Here is a 16,807-nt window from a genome sequence, read left to right on the forward strand (position 1 = left end):
AGCATGCCATGCCACGGCCAAGGCAGCCCAGCCAAAGCCAGCAGCATGCCATGCCAAGGCCAAGGCCAGCAGCATGCCATGCCACGGCCAAGGCAGCCCAGCCAAAGCCAGCAGCATGACATGCCAAGGCCTAGGCCAGCAGCATGCCATGCCACGGCCAAGGCAGGCTAGCCAAAGCCAGCAGCATGCCATGCCAAGGCCTAGGCCAGCAGCATGCCATGCCACGGCCAAGGCAGGCCAGCCAAAGCCAGCAGCATGCCATGCCAAGGCCAAGGCCAGCAGCATGCCATGCCACGGCCAAGGCAGCCCAGCCAAAGCCAGCAGCATGCCATGCCAAGGCCTAGGCCAGCAGCATGCCATGCCACGGCCAAGGCAGGCCAGCCAAAGCCAGCAGCATGCCATGCCAAGGCCTAGGCCACCAGCATGCCATGCCACGGCCAAGGCAGCCCAGCCAAAGCCAGCAGCATGCCATGCCAAGGCCTAGGCCAGCAGCATGCCATGCCACGGCCAAGGCAGCCCAGCCAAAGCCAGCAGCATGCCATGCCAAGGCCAAGGCCAGCAGCATGCCATGCCACGGCCAAGGCAGGCCAACCAAAGCCAGCAGCATGCCATGCCAAGGCCTAGGCCACCAGCATGCCATGCCACGGCCAAGGCAGCCCAGCCAAAGCCAGCAGCATGCCATGCCAAGGCCTAGGCCAGCAGCATGCCATGCCACGGCCAAGGCAGGCCAGCCAAAGCCAGCAGCATGCCATGCCAAGGCCAAGGCCAGCAGCATGCCATGCCACGGCCAAGGCAGCCCAGCCAAAGCCAGCAGCATGCCATGCCAAGGCCTAGGCCAGCAGCATGCCATGCCACGGCCAAGGCAGGCCAGCCAAAGCCAGCAGCATGCCATGCCAAGGCCTAGGCCAGCAGCATGCCATGCCACGGCCAAGGCAGGCCAGCCAAAGCCAGCAGCATGCCATGCCAAGGCCTAGGCCACCAGCATGCCATGCCACGGCCAAGGCAGCCCAGCCAAAGCCAGCAGCATGCCATGCCAAGGCCAAGGCCAGCAGCATGCCATGCCACGGCCAAGGCAGCCCAGCCAAAGCCAGCAGCATGCCATGCCAAGGCCAAGGCCAGCAGCATGCCATGCCACGGCCAAGGCAGCCCAGCCAAAGCCAGCAGTATGACATGCCAAGGCCTAGGCCAGCAGCATGCCATGCCACGGCCAAGGCAGGCCAGCCAAAGCCAGCAGCATGCCATGCCAAGGCCTAGGCCAGCAGCATGCCATGCCACGGCCAAGGCAGGCGAGCCAAAGCCAGCAGCATGCCATGCCAAGGCCAAGGCCAGCAGCATGCCATGCCACGGCCAAGGCAGCCCAGCCAAAGCCAGCAGCATGCCATGCCAAGGCCTAGGCCAGCAGCATGCCATGCCACGGCCAAGGCAGGCCAGCCAAAGCCAGCAGCATGCCATGCCAAGGCCTAGGCCACCAGCATGCCATGGCACGGCCAAGGCAGGCCAGCCAAAGCCAGCAGCATGCCATGCCAAGGCCAAGGCCAGCAGCATGCCATGCCACGGCCAAGGCAGCCCAGCCAAAGCCAGCAGCATGCCATGCCAAGGCCAAGGCCAGCAGCATGCCATGCCACGGCCAAGGCAGCCCAGCCAAAGCCAGCAGCATGCCATGCCAAGGCCAAGGCCAGCAGCATGCCATGCCACGGCCAAGGCAGGCCAGCCAAAGCCAGCAGCATGCCATGCCAAGGCCTAGGCCACCAGCATGCCATGCCACGGCCAAGGCAGCCCAGCCAAAGCCAGCAGCATGCCATGCCAAGGCCTAGGCCAGCAGCATGCCATGCCACGGCCAAGGCAGCCCAGCCAAAGCCAGCAGCATGCCATGCCAAGGCCAGCAGCATGCCATGCCACGGCCAAGGCAGCCCAGCCAAAGCCAGCAGCATGCCATGCCACGGCCAAGGCAGGCCAACCAAAGCCAGCAGCATGCCATGCCAAGGCCAAGGCCAGCAGCATGCCATGCCACGGCCAAGGCAGGCCAGCCAAAGCCAGCAGCATGCCATGCCAAGGCCTAGGCCACCAGCATGCCATGCCACGGCCAAGGCAGCCCAGCCAAAGCCAGCAGCATGCCATGCCAAGGCCTAGGCCAGCAGCATGCCATGCCACGGCCAAGGCAGCCCAGCCAAAGCCAGCAGCATGCCATGCCAAGGCCAAGGCCAGCAGCATGCCATGCCACGGCCAAGGCAGCCCAGCCAAAGCCAGCAGCATGCCATGCCAAGGCCTAGGCTAGCAGCATGGCATGCCACGGCGAAGGCAGCCCAGCCAAAGCCAGCATCATGCCATGCCAAGGCCAAGGCCAGCAGCATGCCATGCCACGGCCAAGGCAGCCCAGCCAAAGCCAGCAGCATGCCATGCCAAGGCCTAGGCCAGCAGCATGCCATGCCAAGGCCAAGGCAGCCCAGCCAAAGCCAGCAGCATGCCATGCCAAGGCCAAGGCCAGCAGCATGCCTTGCCACGGCCAAGGCAGGCCAGCCAAAGCCAGCAGCATGCCATGCCAAGGCCTAGGCCAGCAGCATGCCATGCCACGGCCAAGGCAGCCCAGCCAAAGCCAGCAGCATGCCATGCCAAGGCCTAGGCCAGCAGCATGCCATGCCACGGCCAAGGCAGCCCAGCCAAAGCCAGCAGCATGCCATGCCAAGGCCAAGGCCAGCAGCATGCCATGCCACGGCCAAGGCAGCCCAGCCAAAGCCAGCAGCATGCCATGCCAAGGCCAAGGCCAGCAGCATGCCATGCCACGGCCAAGGCAGCCCAGCCAAAGCCAGCAGCATGCCATGCCAAGGCCTAGGCCAGCAGCATGCCATGCCACGGCCAAGGCAGGCCAACCAAAGCCAGCAGCATGCCATGCCAAGGCCTAGGCCACCAGCATGCCATGCCACGGCCAAGGCAGCCCAGCCAAAGCCAGCAGCATGCCATGCCAAGGCCTAGGCCAGCAGCATGCCATGCCACGGCCAAGGCAGGCCAGCCAAAGCCAGCAGCATGCCATGCCAAGGCCAAGGCCAGCAGCATGCCATGCCACGGCCAAGGCAGCCCAGCCAAAGCCAGCAGCATGCCATGCCAAGGCCTAAGCCAGCAGCATGCCATGCCACGGCCAAGGCAGGCCAGCCAAAGCCAGCAGCATGCCATGCCAAGGCCTAGGCCAGCAGCATGCCATGCCACGGCCAAGGCAGGCCAGCCAAAGCCAGCAGCATGCCATGCCAAGGCCTAGGCCAGCAGCATGCCATGCCACGGCCAAGGCAGCCCAGCCAAAGCCAGCAGCATGCCATGCCAAGGCCAAGGCCAGCAGCATGCCATGCCACGGCCAAGGCAGCCCAGCCAAAGCCAGCAGCATGCCATGCCAAGGCCAAGGCCAGCAGCATGCCATGCCACGGCCAAGGCAGCCCAGCCAAAGCCAGCAGCATGACATGCCAAGGCCTAGGCCAGCAGCATGCCATGCCACGGCCAAGGCAGGCCAGCCAAAGCCAGCAGCATGCCATGCCAAGGCCTAGGCCAGCAGCATGCCATGCCACGGCAAGGCAGGCCAGCCAAAGCCAGCAGCATGCCATGCCAAGGCCAAGGCCAGCAGCATGCCATGCCACGGCCAAGGCAGCCCAGCCAAAGCCAGCAGCATGCCATGCCAAGGCCTAGGCCAGCAGCATGCCATGCCACGGCCAAGGCAGGCCAGCCAAAGCCAGCAGCATGCCATGCCAAGGCCTAGGCCACCAGCATGCCATGGCACGGCCAAGGCAGCCCAGCCAAAGCCAGCAGCATGCCATGCCAAGGCCAAGGCCAGCAGCATGCCATGCCACGGCCAAGGCAGCCCAGCCAAAGCCAGCAGCATGCCATGCCAAGGCCAAGGCCAGCAGCATGCCATGCCACGGCCAAGGCAGCCCAGCCAAAGCCAGCAGCATGCCATGCCAAGGCCAAGGCCAGCAGCATGCCATGCCACGGCCAAGGCAGGCCAGCCAAAGCCAGCAGCATGCCATGCCAAGGCCTAGGCCACCAGCATGCCATGCCACGGCCAAGGCAGCCCAGCCAAAGCCAGCAGCATGCCATGCCAAGGCCTAGGCCAGCAGCATGCCATGCCACGGCCAAGGCAGCCCAGCCAAAGCCGGCAGCATGCCATGCCAAGGCCAGCAGCATGCCATGCCACGGCCAAGGCAGCCCAGCCAAAGCCAGCAGCATGCCATGCCACGGCCAAGGCAGGCCAACCAAAGCCAGCAGCATGCCATGCCAAGGCCAAGGCCAGCAGCATGCCATGCCACGGCCAAGGCAGGCCAGCCAAAGCCAGCAGCATGCCATGCCAAGGCCTAGGCCACCAGCATGCCATGCCACGGCCAAGGCAGCCCAGCCAAAGCCAGCAGCATGCCATGCCAAGGCCTAGGCCAGCAGCATGCCATGCCACGGCCAAGGCAGCCCAGCCAAAGCCAGCAGCATGCCATGCCAAGGCCAAGGCCAGCAGCAAGCCATGCCACGGCCAAGGCAGCCCAGCCAAAGCCAGCAGCATGCCATGCCAAGGCCTAGGCCAGCAGCATGGAATGCCACGGCGAAGGCAGCCCAGCCAAAGCCAGCATCATGCCATGCCAAGGCCAAGGCCAGCAGCATGCCATGCCACGGCCAAGGCAGCCCAGCCAAAGCCAGCAGCATGCCATGCCAAGGCCTAGGCCAGCAGCATGCCATGCCACGGCCAAGGCAGCCCAGCCAAAGCCAGCAGCATGCCATGCCAAGGCCAAGGCCAGCAGCATGCCATGCCACGGCCAAGGCAGGCCAGCCAAAGCCAGCAGCATGCCATGCCAAGGCCTAGGCCAGCAGCATGCCATGCCACGGCCAAGGCAGCCCAGCCAAAGCCAGCAGCATGCCATGCCAAGGCCTAGGCCAGCAGCATGCCATGCCACGGCCAAGGCAGCCCAGCCAAAGCCAGCAGCATGCCATGCCAAGGCCAAGGCCAGCAGCATGCCATGCCACGGCCAAGGCAGCCCAGCCAAAGCCAGCAGCATGCCATGCCAAGGCCAAGGCCAGCAGCATGCCATGCCACGGCCAAGGCAGCCCAGCCAAAGCCAGCAGCATGCCATGCCAAGGCCTAGGCCAGCAGCATGCCATGCCACGGCCAAGGCAGGCCAGCCAAAGCCAGCAGCATGCCATGCCAAGGCCTAGGCCACCAGCATGCCATGCCACGGCCAAGGCAGCCCAGCCAAAGCCAGCAGCATGCCATGCCAAGGCCAAGGCCAGCAGCATGCCATGCCACGGCCAAGGCAGCCCAGCCAAAGCCAGCAGCATGCCATGCCAAGGCCAAGGCCAGCAGCATGCCATGCCACGGCCAAGGCAGCCCAGCCAAAGCCAGCAGCATGCCATGCCAAGGCCAAGGCCAGCAGCATGCCATGCCACGGCCAAGGCAGGCCAGCCAAAGCCAGCAGCATGCCATGCCAAGGCCAAGGCCAGCAGCATGCCATGCCACGGCCAAGGCAGCCTAGCCAAAGCCAGCAGCATGCCATGCCAAGGCCTAGGCCAGCAGCATGCCATGCCACGGCCAAGGCAGGCCAGCCAAAGCCAGCAGCATGCCATGCCAAGGCCTAGGCCACCAGCATGCCATGCCACGGCCAAGGCAGCCCAGCCAAAGCCAGCAGCATGCCATGCCAAGGCCTAGGCCAGCAGCATGCCATGCCACGACCAAGGCAGGCCAGCCAAAGCCAGCAGCATGCCATGCCAAGGCCTAGGCCAGCAGCATGCCATGCCACGGCCAAGGCAGGCCAGCCAAAGCCAGCAGCATGCCATGCCAAGGACTAGGCCACCAGCATGCCATGCCACGGCCAAGGCAGCCCAGCCAAAGCCAGCAGCATGCCATGCCAAGGCCAAGGCCAGCAGCATGCCATGCCACGGCCAAGGCAGCCCAGCCAAAGCCAGCAGCATGCCATGCCAAGGCCAAGGCCAGCAGCATGCCATGCCACGGCCAAGGCAGCCCAGCCAAAGCCAGCAGCATGACATGCCAAGGCCTAGGCCAGCAGCATGCCATGCCACGGCCAAGGCAGGCCAGCCAAAGCCAGCAGCATGCCATGCCAAGGCCTAGGCCAGCAGCATGCCATGCCACGGCCAAGGCAGGCCAGCCAAAGCCAGCAGCATGCCATGCCAAGGCCAAGGCCAGCAGCATGCCATGCCACGGCCAAGGCAGCCCAGCCAAAGCCAGCAGCATGCCATGCCAAGGCCTAGGCCAGCAGCATGCCATGCCACGGCCAAGGCAGGCCAGCCAAAGCCAGCAACATGCCATGCCAAGGCCTAGGCCACCAGCATGCCATGCCACGGCCAAGGCAGCCCAGCCAAAGCCAGCAGCATGCCATGCCAAGGCCTAGGCCAGCAGCATGCCATGCCACGGCCAAGGCAGCCCAGCCAAAGCCAGCAGCATGCCATGCCAAGGCCAAGGCCAGCAGCATGCCATGCCACGGCCAAGGCAGGCCAACCAAAGCCAGCAGCATGCCATGCCAAGGCCAAGGCCAGCAGCATGCCATGCCACGGCCAACGCAGGCCAGCCAAAGCCAGCAGCATGCCATGCCAAGGCCTAGGCCACCAGCATGCCATGCCACGGCCAAGGCAGCCCAGCCAAAGCCAGCAGCATGCCATGCCAAGGCCTAGGCCAGCAGCATGCCATGCCACGGCCAAGGCAGCCCAGCCAAAGCCAGCAGCATGCCATGCCAAGGCCGAGGCCAGCAGCATGCCATGCCACGGCCAAGGCAGCCCAGCCAAAGCCAGCAGCATGCCATGCCAAGGCCAAGGCCAGCAGCATGCCATGCCACGGCCAAGGCAGGCCAGCCAAAGCCAGCAGCATGCCATGCCAAGGCCTAGGCCAGCAGCATGCCATGCCACGGCCAAGGCAGCCCAGCCAAAGCCAGCAGCATGCCATGCCAAGGCCTAGGCCAGCAGCATGCCATGCCACGGCCAAGGCAGCCCAGCCAAAGCCAGCAGCATGCCATGCCAAGGCCAAAGCCAGCAGCATGCCATGCCACGGCCAAGGCAGCCCAGCCAAAGCCAGCAGCATGCCAGGCCAAGGCCTAGGCCACCAGCATGCCATGCCACGGCCAGGGCAGCCCAGCCAAAGCCAGCAGCATGCCACGCCAAGGCCTAGGCCAGCAGCATGCCATGCCACGGCCAAGGCAGCCCAGCCAAAGCCAGCAGCATGCCATGCCAAGGCCAAGGCCAGCAGCATGCCATGCCACGGCCAAGGCAGCCCAGCCAAAGCCAGCAGCATGCCATGCCAAGGCCTAGGCCACCAGCATGCCATGCCACGGCCAAGGCAGCCCAGCCAAAGCCAGCAGCATGCCAGGCCAAGGCCTAGGCCACCAGCATGCCATGCCACGGCCAGGGCAGCCCAGCCAAAGCCAGCAGCATGCCACGCCAAGGCCTAGGTGAGCAGCATGCCATGCCACGGCCACGGCAGCCCAGCCAAAGCCAGCAGCATGCCATGCCAAGGCCAAGGCCAGCAGCATGCCATGCCACGGCCAAGGCAGCCCAGCCAAAGCCAGCAGCATGCCATGCCAAGGCCAAGGATAGCAGCATGCCATGCCACGGCCAAGGCAGGCCAGCCAAAGCCAGCAGCATGCCATGCCAAGGCCTAGGCCACCAGCATGCCATGCCACGGCCAAGGCAGCCCAGCCAAAGCCAGCAGCATGCCATGCCAAGGCCTAGGCCAGCAGCATGCCATGCCACGGCCAAGGCAGCCCAGCCAAAGCCAGCAGCATGCCATGCCAAGGCCAGCAGCATGCCATGCCACGGCCAAGGCAGCCCAGCCAAAGCCAGCAGCATGCCATGCCACGGCCAAGGCAGGCCAACCAAAGCCAGCAGCATGCCATGCCAAGGCCAAGGCCAGCAGCATGCCATGCCACGGCCAAGGCAGGCCAGCCAAAGCCAGCAGCATGCCATGCCAAGGCCTAGGCCACCAGCATGCCATGCCACGGCCAAGGCAGCCCAGCCAAAGCCAGCAGCATGCCATGCCAAGGCCTAGGCCAGCAGCATGCCATGCCACGGCCAAGGCAGCCCAGCCAAAGCCAGCAGCATGCCATGCCAAGGCCAAGGCCAGCAGCATGCCATGCCACGGCCAAGGCAGCCCAGCCAAAGCCAGCAGCATGCCATGCCAAGGCCTAGGCCAGCAGCATGGCATGCCACGGCGAAGGCAGCCCAGCCAAAGCCAGCATCATGCCATGCCAAGGCCAAGGCCAGCAGCATGCCATGCCACGGCCAAGGCAGCCCAGCCAAAGCCAGCAGCATGCCATGCCAAGGCCTAGGCCAGCAGCATGCCATGCCACGGCCAAGGCAGCCCAGCCAAAGCCAGCAGCATGCCATGCCAAGGCCAAGGCCAGCAGCATGCCATGCCACGGCCAAGGCAGGCCAGCCAAAGCCAGCAGCAAGCCATGCCAAGGCCTAGGCCAGCAGCATGCCATGCCACGGCCAAGGCAGCCCAGCCAAAGCCAGCAGCATGCCATGCCAAGGCCTAGGCCAGCAGCATGCCATGCCACGGCCAAGGCAGCCCAGCCAAAGCCAGCAGCATGCCATGCCAAGGCCAAGGCCAGCAGCATGCCATGCCACGGCCAAGGCAGCCCAGCCAAAGCCAGCAGCATGCCATGCCAAGGCCAAGGCCAGCAGCATGCCATGCCACGGCCAAGGCAGCCCAGCCAAAGCCAGCAGCATGCCATGCCAAGGCCTAGGCCAGCAGCATGCCATGCCACGGCCAAGGCAGGCCAGCCAAAGCCAGCAGCATGCCATGCCAAGGCCTAGGCCACCAGCATGCCATGCCACGGCCAAGGCAGCCCAGCCAAAGCCAGCAGCATGCCATGCCAAGGCCAAGGCCAGCAGCATGCCATGCCACGGCCAAGGCAGGCCAGCCAAAGCCAGCAGCATGCCATGCCAAGGCCAAGGCCAGCAGCATGCCATGCCACGGCCAAGGCAGCCCAGCCAAAGCCAGCAGCATGCCATGCTAAGGCCAAGGCCAGCAGCATGCCTTGCCACGGCCAAGGCAGCCCAGCCAAAGCCAGCAGCATGCCATGCCAAGGCCAAGGCCAGCAGCATGCCATGCCACGGCCAAGGCAGCCCAGCCAAAGCCAGCAGCATGCCATGCCAAGGCCTAGGCCAGCAGCATGCCATGCCACGGCCAAGGCAGGCCAGCCAAAGCCAGCAGCATGCCATGCCAAGGCCTAGGCCACCAGCATGCCATGCCACGGCCAAGGCAGCCCAGCCAAAGCCAGCAGCATGCCATGCCAAGGCCTAGGCCAGCAGCATGCCATGCCACGGCCAAGGCAGGCCAGCCAAAGCCAGCAGCATGCCATGCCAAGGCCAAGGCCAGCAGCATGCCATGCCACGGCCAAGGCAGCCCAGCCAAAGCCAGCAGCATGCCATGCCAAGGCCTAGGCCACCAGCATGCCATGCCACGGCCAAGGCAGCCCAGCCAAAGCCAGCAGCATGCCATGCCAAGGCCTAGGCCAGCAGCATGCCATGCCACGGCCAAGGCAGCCCAGCCAAAGCCAGCAGCATGACATGCCAAGGCCTAGGCCAGCAGCATGCCATGCCACGGCCAAGGCAGGCCAGCCAAAGCCAGCAGCATGCCATGCCAAGGCCTAGGCCAGCAGCATGCCATGCCACGGCCAAGGCAGGCCAGCCAAAGCCAGCAGCATGCCATGCCAAGGCCAAGGCCAGCAGCATGCCATGCCACGGCCAAGGCAGCCCAGCCAAAGCCAGCAGCATGCCATGCCAAGGCCTAGGCCAGCAGCATGCCATGCCACGGCCAAGGCAGGCCAGCCAAAGCCAGCAGCATGCCATGCCAAGGCCTAGGCCACCAGCATGCCATGCCACGGCCAAGGCAGCCCAGCCAAAGCCAGCAGCATGCCATGCCAAGGCCTAGGCCAGCAGCATGCCATGCCACGGCCAAGGCAGCCCAGCCAAAGCCAGCAGCATGCCATGCCAAGGCCAAGGCCAGCAGCATGCCATGCCACGGCCAAGGCAGGCCAACCAAAGCCAGCAGCATGCCATGCCAAGGCCAAGGCCAGCAGCATGCCATGCCACGGCCAACGCAGGCCAGCCAAAGCCAGCAGCATGCCATGCCAAGGCCTAGGCCACCAGCATGCCATGCCACGGCCAAGGCAGCCCAGCCAAAGCCAGCAGCATGCCATGCCAAGGCCTAGGCCAGCAGCATGCCATGCCACGGCCAAGGCAGCCCAGCCAAAGCCAGCAGCATGCCATGCCAAGGCCAAGGCCAGCAGCATGCCATGCCACGGCCAAGGCAGCCCAGCCAAAGCCAGCAGCATGCCATGCCAAGGCCAAGGCCAGCAGCATGCCATGCCACGGCCAAGGCAGCCCAGCCAAAGCCAGCAGCATGCCATGCCAAGGCCTAGGCCAGCAGCATGCCATGCCACGGCCAAGGCAGGCCAGCCAAAGCCAGCAGCATGCCATGCCAAGGCCTAGGCCACCAGCATGCCATGCCACGGCCAAGGCAGCCCAGCCAAAGCCAGCAGCATGCCATGCCAAGGCCAAGGCCAGCAGCATGCCATGCCACGGCCAAGGCAGGCCAGCCAAAGCCAGCAGCATGCCATGCCAAGGCCAAGGCCAGCAGCATGCCATGCCACGGCCAAGGCAGCCCAGCCAAAGCCAGCAGCATGCCATGCTAAGGCCAAGGCCAGCAGCATGCCTTGCCACGGCCAAGGCAGCCCAGCCAAAGCCAGCAGCATGCCATGCCAAGGCCAAGGCCAGCAGCATGCCATGCCACGGCCAAGGCAGCCCAGCCAAAGCCAGCAGCATGCCATGCCAAGGCCTAGGCCAGCAGCATGCCATGCCACGGCCAAGGCAGGCCAGCCAAAGCCAGCAGCATGCCATGCCAAGGCCTAGGCCACCAGCATGCCATGCCACGGCCAAGGCAGCCCAGCCAAAGCCAGCAGCATGCCATGCCAAGGCCTAGGCCAGCAGCATGCCATGCCACGGCCAAGGCAGGCCAGCCAAAGCCAGCAGCATGCCATGCCAAGGCCAAGGCCAGCAGCATGCCATGCCACGGCCAAGGCAGCCCAGCCAAAGCCAGCAGCATGCCATGCCAAGGCCTAGGCCACCAGCATGCCATGCCACGGCCAAGGCAGCCCAGCCAAAGCCAGCAGCATGCCATGCCAAGGCCTAGGCCAGCAGCATGCCATGCCACGGCCAAGGCAGCCCAGCCAAAGCCAGCAGCATGACATGCCAAGGCCTAGGCCAGCAGCATGCCATGCCACGGCCAAGGCAGGCCAGCCAAAGCCAGCAGCATGCCATGCCAAGGCCTAGGCCAGCAGCATGCCATGCCACGGCCAAGGCAGGCCAGCCAAAGCCAGCAGCATGCCATGCCAAGGCCAAGGCCAGCAGCATGCCATGCCACGGCCAAGGCAGCCCAGCCAAAGCCAGCAGCATGCCATGCCAAGGCCTAGGCCAGCAGCATGCCATGCCACGGCCAAGGCAGGCCAGCCAAAGCCAGCAGCATGCCATGCCAAGGCCTAGGCCACCAGCATGCCATGCCACGGCCAAGGCAGCCCAGCCAAAGCCAGCAGCATGCCATGCCAAGGCCTAGGCCAGCAGCATGCCATGCCACGGCCAAGGCAGCCCAGCCAAAGCCAGCAGCATGCCATGCCAAGGCCAAGGCCAGCAGCATGCCATGCCACGGCCAAGGCAGGCCAACCAAAGCCAGCAGCATGCCATGCCAAGGCCAAGGCCAGCAGCATGCCATGCCACGGCCAACGCAGGCCAGCCAAAGCCAGCAGCATGCCATGCCAAGGCCTAGGCCACCAGCATGCCATGCCACGGCCAAGGCAGCCCAGCCAAAGCCAGCAGCATGCCATGCCAAGGCCTAGGCCAGCAGCATGCCATGCCACGGCCAAGGCAGCCCAGCCAAAGCCAGCAGCATGCCATGCCAAGGCCAAGGCCAGCAGCATGCCATGCCACGGCCAAGGCAGCCCAGCCAAAGCCAGCAGCATGCCATGCCAAGGCCAAGGCCAGCAGCATGCCATGCCACGGCCAAGGCAGGCCAGCCAAAGCCAGCAGCATGCCATGCCAAGGCCTAGGCCAGCAGCATGCCATGCCACGGCCAAGGCAGCCCAGCCAAAGCCAGCAGCATGCCATGCCAAGGCCTAGGCCAGCAGCATGCCATGCCACGGCCAAGGCAGCCCAGCCAAAGCCAGCAGCATGCCATGCCAAGGCCAAGGCCAGCAGCATGCCATGCCACGGCCAAGGCAGCCCAGCCAAAGCCAGCAGCATGCCAGGCCAAGGCCTAGGCCACCAGCATGCCATGCCACGGCCAGGGCAGCCCAGCCAAAGCCAGCAGCATGCCACGCCAAGGCCTAGGCCAGCAGCATGCCATGCCACGGCCACGGCAGCCCAGCCAAAGCCAGCAGCATGCCATGCCAAGGCCAAGGCCAGCAGCATGCCATGCCACGGCCAAGGCAGCCCAGCCAAAGCCAGCAGCATGCCATGCCAAGGCCTAGGCCAGCAGCATGCCATGCCACGGCCAAGGCAGGCCAGCCAAAGCCAGCAGCATGCCATGCCAAGGCCTAGGCCACCAGCATGCCATGCCACGGCCAAGGCAGCCCAGCCAAAGCCAGCAGCATGCCATGCCAAGGCCAAGGCCAGCAGCATGCCATGCCACGGCCAAGGCAGCCCAGCCAAAGCCAGCAGCATGCCATGCCAAGGCCAAGGCCAGCAGCATGCCATGCCACGGCCAAGGCAGCCCAGCCAAAGCCAGCAGCATGCCATGCCAAGGCCAAGGCCAGCAGCATGCCATGCCACGGCCAAGGCAGCCCAGCCAAAGCCAGCAGCATGCCATGCCAAGGCCAAGGCCAGCAGCATGCCATGCCACGGCCAAGGCAGCCCAGCCAAAGCCAGCAGCATGCCATGCCAAGGCCTAGGCCAGCAGCATGCCATGCCACGGCCAAGGCAGGCCAGCCAAAGCCAGCAGCATGCCATGCCAAGGCCTAGGCCACCAGCATGCCATGCCACGGCCAAGGCAGCCCAGCCAAAGCCAGCAGCATGCCATGCCAAGGCCTAGGCCAGCAGCATGCCATGCCACGGCCAAGGCAGGCCAGCCAAAGCCAGCAGCATGCCATGCCAAGGCCAAGGCCAGCAGCATGCCATGCCACGGCCAAGGCAGCCCAGCCAAAGCCAGCAGCATGCCATGCCAAGGCCTAGGCCAGCAGCATGCCATGCCACGGCCAAGGCAGGCCAGCCAAAGCCAGCAGCATGCCATGCCAAGGCCTAGGCCAGCAGCATGCCATGCCACGGCCAAGGCAGGCCAGCCAAAGCCAGCAGCATGCCATGCCAAGGCCTAGGCCACCAGCATGCCATGCCACGGCCAAGGCAGCCCAGCCAAAGCCAGCAGCATGCCATGCCAAGGCCAAGGCCAGCAGCATGCCATGCCACGGCCAAGGCAGCCCAGCAAAAGCCAGCAGCATGCCATGCCAAGGCCAAGGCCAGCAGCATGCCATGCCACGGCCAAGGCAGCCCAGCCAAAGCCAGCAGCATGACATGCCAAGGCCTAGGCCAGCAGCATGCCATGCCACGGCCAAGGCAGGCCAGCCAAAGCCAGCAGCATGCCATGCCAAGGCCTAGGCCAGCAGCATGCCATGCCACGGCCAAGGCAGGCCAGCCAAAGCGAGCAGCATGCCATGCCAAGGCCAAGGCCAGCAGCATGCCATACCACGGCCAAGGCAGCCCAGCCAAAGCCAGCAGCATGCCATGCCAAGGCCTAGGCCAGCAGCATGCCATGCCACGGCCAAGGCAGGCCAGCCAAAGCCAGCAGCATGCCATGCCAAGGCCTAGGCCACCAGCATGCCATGCCACGGCCAAGGCAGCCCAGCCAAAGCCAGCAGCATGCCATGCCAAGGCCTAGGCCAGCAGCATGCCATGCCACGGCCAAGGCAGCCCAGCCAAAGCCAGCAGCATGCCATGCCAAGGCCAAGGCCAGCAGCATGCCATGCCACGGCCAAGGCAGCCCAACCAAAGCCAGCAGCATGACATGCCAAGGCCTAGGCCAGCAGCATGCCATGCCACGGCCAAGGCAGGCCAGCCAAAGCCAGCAGCATGCCATGCCAAGGCCAAGGCCAGCAGCATGCCATGCCACGGCCAAGGCAGCCCAGCCAAAGCCAGCAGCATGCCATGCCAAGGCCAAGGCCAGCAGCATGCCATGCCACGGCCAAGGCAGGCCAGCCAAAGCCAGCAGCATGCCATGCCAAGGCCTAGGCCAGCAGCATGCCATGCCACGGCCAAGGCAGCCCAGCCAAAGCCAGCAGCATGCCATGCCAAGGCCTAGGCCAGCAGCATGCCATGCCACGGCCAAGGCAGCCCAGCCAAAGCCAGCAGCATGCCATGCCAAGGCCTAGGCCAGCAGCATGCCATGCCACGGCCAAGGCAGGCCAGCCAAAGCCAGCAGCATGCCATGCCAAGGCCTAGGCCAGCAGCATGCCATGCCACGGCCAAGGCAGGCCAGCCAAAGCCAGCAGCATGCCATGCCAAGGCCTAGGCCACCAGCATGCCATGCCACGGCCAAGGCAGCCCAGCCAAAGCCAGCAGCATGCCATGCCAAGGCCTAGGCCAGCAGCATGCCATGCCACAGCCAAGGCCAAGGCCAACGCAGCCCAGCCAAAGCCAGCGGCATGCCATGCCAAGGCCAAGGCCAGCCGCATGTCTTGCCACGGCCTTGTCCCGCAGCGTGGCGTGCCTTGGCCTTGGGCTAGAACATCGCATGCCATGCCCTTGGCAAGCAATCCTGTCCCTCGTGTAATTGCCATTTGGTTTGGCTTTGACTTACGTATATGTTGCCCTGCGAAATGCTTGTCCCTCGGGTAATAGCCGTTTGGTTGCCTTTGACTTGCGAACACGTTGCTAGTGCTTTCCCCAGTGAAAGCTTGTTGGGAAAAGTATGTCCCTCGGAAGTTGCCTGTTGCGTTTGTTATTTGCATTCGAGCTATCCGATGCTTGCTCGGTTTCTCTAAGAGTTTTTGCACGTTCGTCGGGCTTTTTAATTATTTATTTACTCATAAAAATTATAATAAAATAAATTAAAAATAAAAAAATAATTAAAAAAATTACTATAATTACTAGTGCCTCATCTTATAATTGTTGGAATTTTTCTAGAATTTTTTGAGTATTTTTAGTAATTTTTATTATTTTTTAAGTATTAAAATTGAAATAAATTAAAATAAAATATTCCGGTGGCCAAATATTTTTTTATAATTTTTTTTATGGTGTATTAAATTATTTCATACAACTTTCATGTTGAAAGTTTTGGCAAAAAACCATTACTTTTTAAAAAAACCCCATTATGACTCCTCGAACATGGTTGATGTTTCCTCCTGCCAGATTGAAAAGGGCTTAACAGGCTATTATAAGGGGGGGGCACCTCCCTTAAGGCTGGCCAGCATGGCCAGGCCACAGGCCACGCCTATGCCTAGGCGGGCGCTTGGCACATGCCATCGCTTGGCTTGTGGCATTGGCTTGTGGCATCGAAACTACATAGCCAAGCACGGGATGCGTCGAGTGGCGGCCCGCGGTGGTGGCGGTGGCACGTTGGCCTAGGCCAGCATGCCATGCCACAGCCTTGGCCAGCAACATGGCATGCCAAAGCCTTGGCCAGCAGCATGCCATGCCCTGGCCTTGGCAAGCATGTCATGCCACGGCCTTGGCCAGCAGCATGCCATGCCACGGCCTTGGCCAGCAGCATGCCATGCCCCGGCCTTGGCCAGCATGTCATGCCACGGCCTTGGCCAGCAGCATGCCATGCCACAGCCTTGGCCAGCAGCATGCCATGCCACAGCCTTGGCCAGCAACATGGCATGCCAAAGCCTTGGCCAGCAGCACGCCATGCCCCGGCCTTGGCAAGCTTGTCATGCCACGGCCATGGCCAGCAGCGTGCTATGCCCCGGCCTTGGCCAGCAGCGTGCCATGCCACGACCTTGGCCAGCAGCTTGCCATGCCCCGGCCTTGGCCAGCATGTCATGCCACGGCCTTGGCCAGCAGCATGCCATGCCACGACCTTGGCCAGCAACATGGCATGCCAAAGCCTTGGCCGGCAGCATGCCATGCCGCGGCCTTTGCCCGCAGCATGGCAAGCCCAAGCCTTGGTCAGCAGCAGCATGCCATGCCAACGCCTTGGCCAGCAGCATGCCTTGCCACGGCCTCGTCCAGCAGCATGGCATGCCACGCCACGGCCTCGGCCATCAGCATGCCTTGCCACGGCCTCGGCCATCAGCATGCCTTGCCACGGCCTTGTCCAGCAGCATGGCATGCCCGGCCTTGGCCAGCAGCATGTCATGCCACGGCCTTGGCAAGCATGCCAAGCCACGGCCTTGGCAAGCATGCCATGTCCCTCGGGTAATTGTACAAGTTGCCTTGCGAAATGCATGTCCCTCGGTTAAATTGCCATTTGGTTGGCTTTGGCGTGCGAACGAGTTGCCTGTGCTTTCCTTGTGGAAGCTTGTTGCGAGAAGTATGTCCCTCGAAAGTTGCCTGTTGCGTTTGTTATTTGCATTCGCGCTAACCGGTGCTTGCTCGGCCTCTCTAAATGTTTTCGCGCGTTCGTCGGGCTTCTTGGTCCTTCGGGGGGTGATTCGTTTTGGGGGGCTGGTGCACAGTGTACGTCGTGGCGCGTGAGTTGTGTTCGGTTTGTGCGAGTTGGACGGATCCCTGCCTGTGCAGCGAACTCCACTGGTGCATTCCTCCATGTCCCTCGGGTTGTCTTCGACTCGCCTTCGGGTTGCCTGCGCTTCCCTAGTGGAAGGTGCCTTGCGAAAAGCGTGTCCCTCGGGTA

Source organism: Camellia sinensis, chromosome 6, assembly GCF_055761805.1.
Source record: "Camellia sinensis isolate YWXY chromosome 6, ASM5576180v1, whole genome shotgun sequence".
NCBI lineage: Eukaryota > Viridiplantae > Streptophyta > Magnoliopsida > Ericales > Theaceae > Camellia > Camellia sinensis.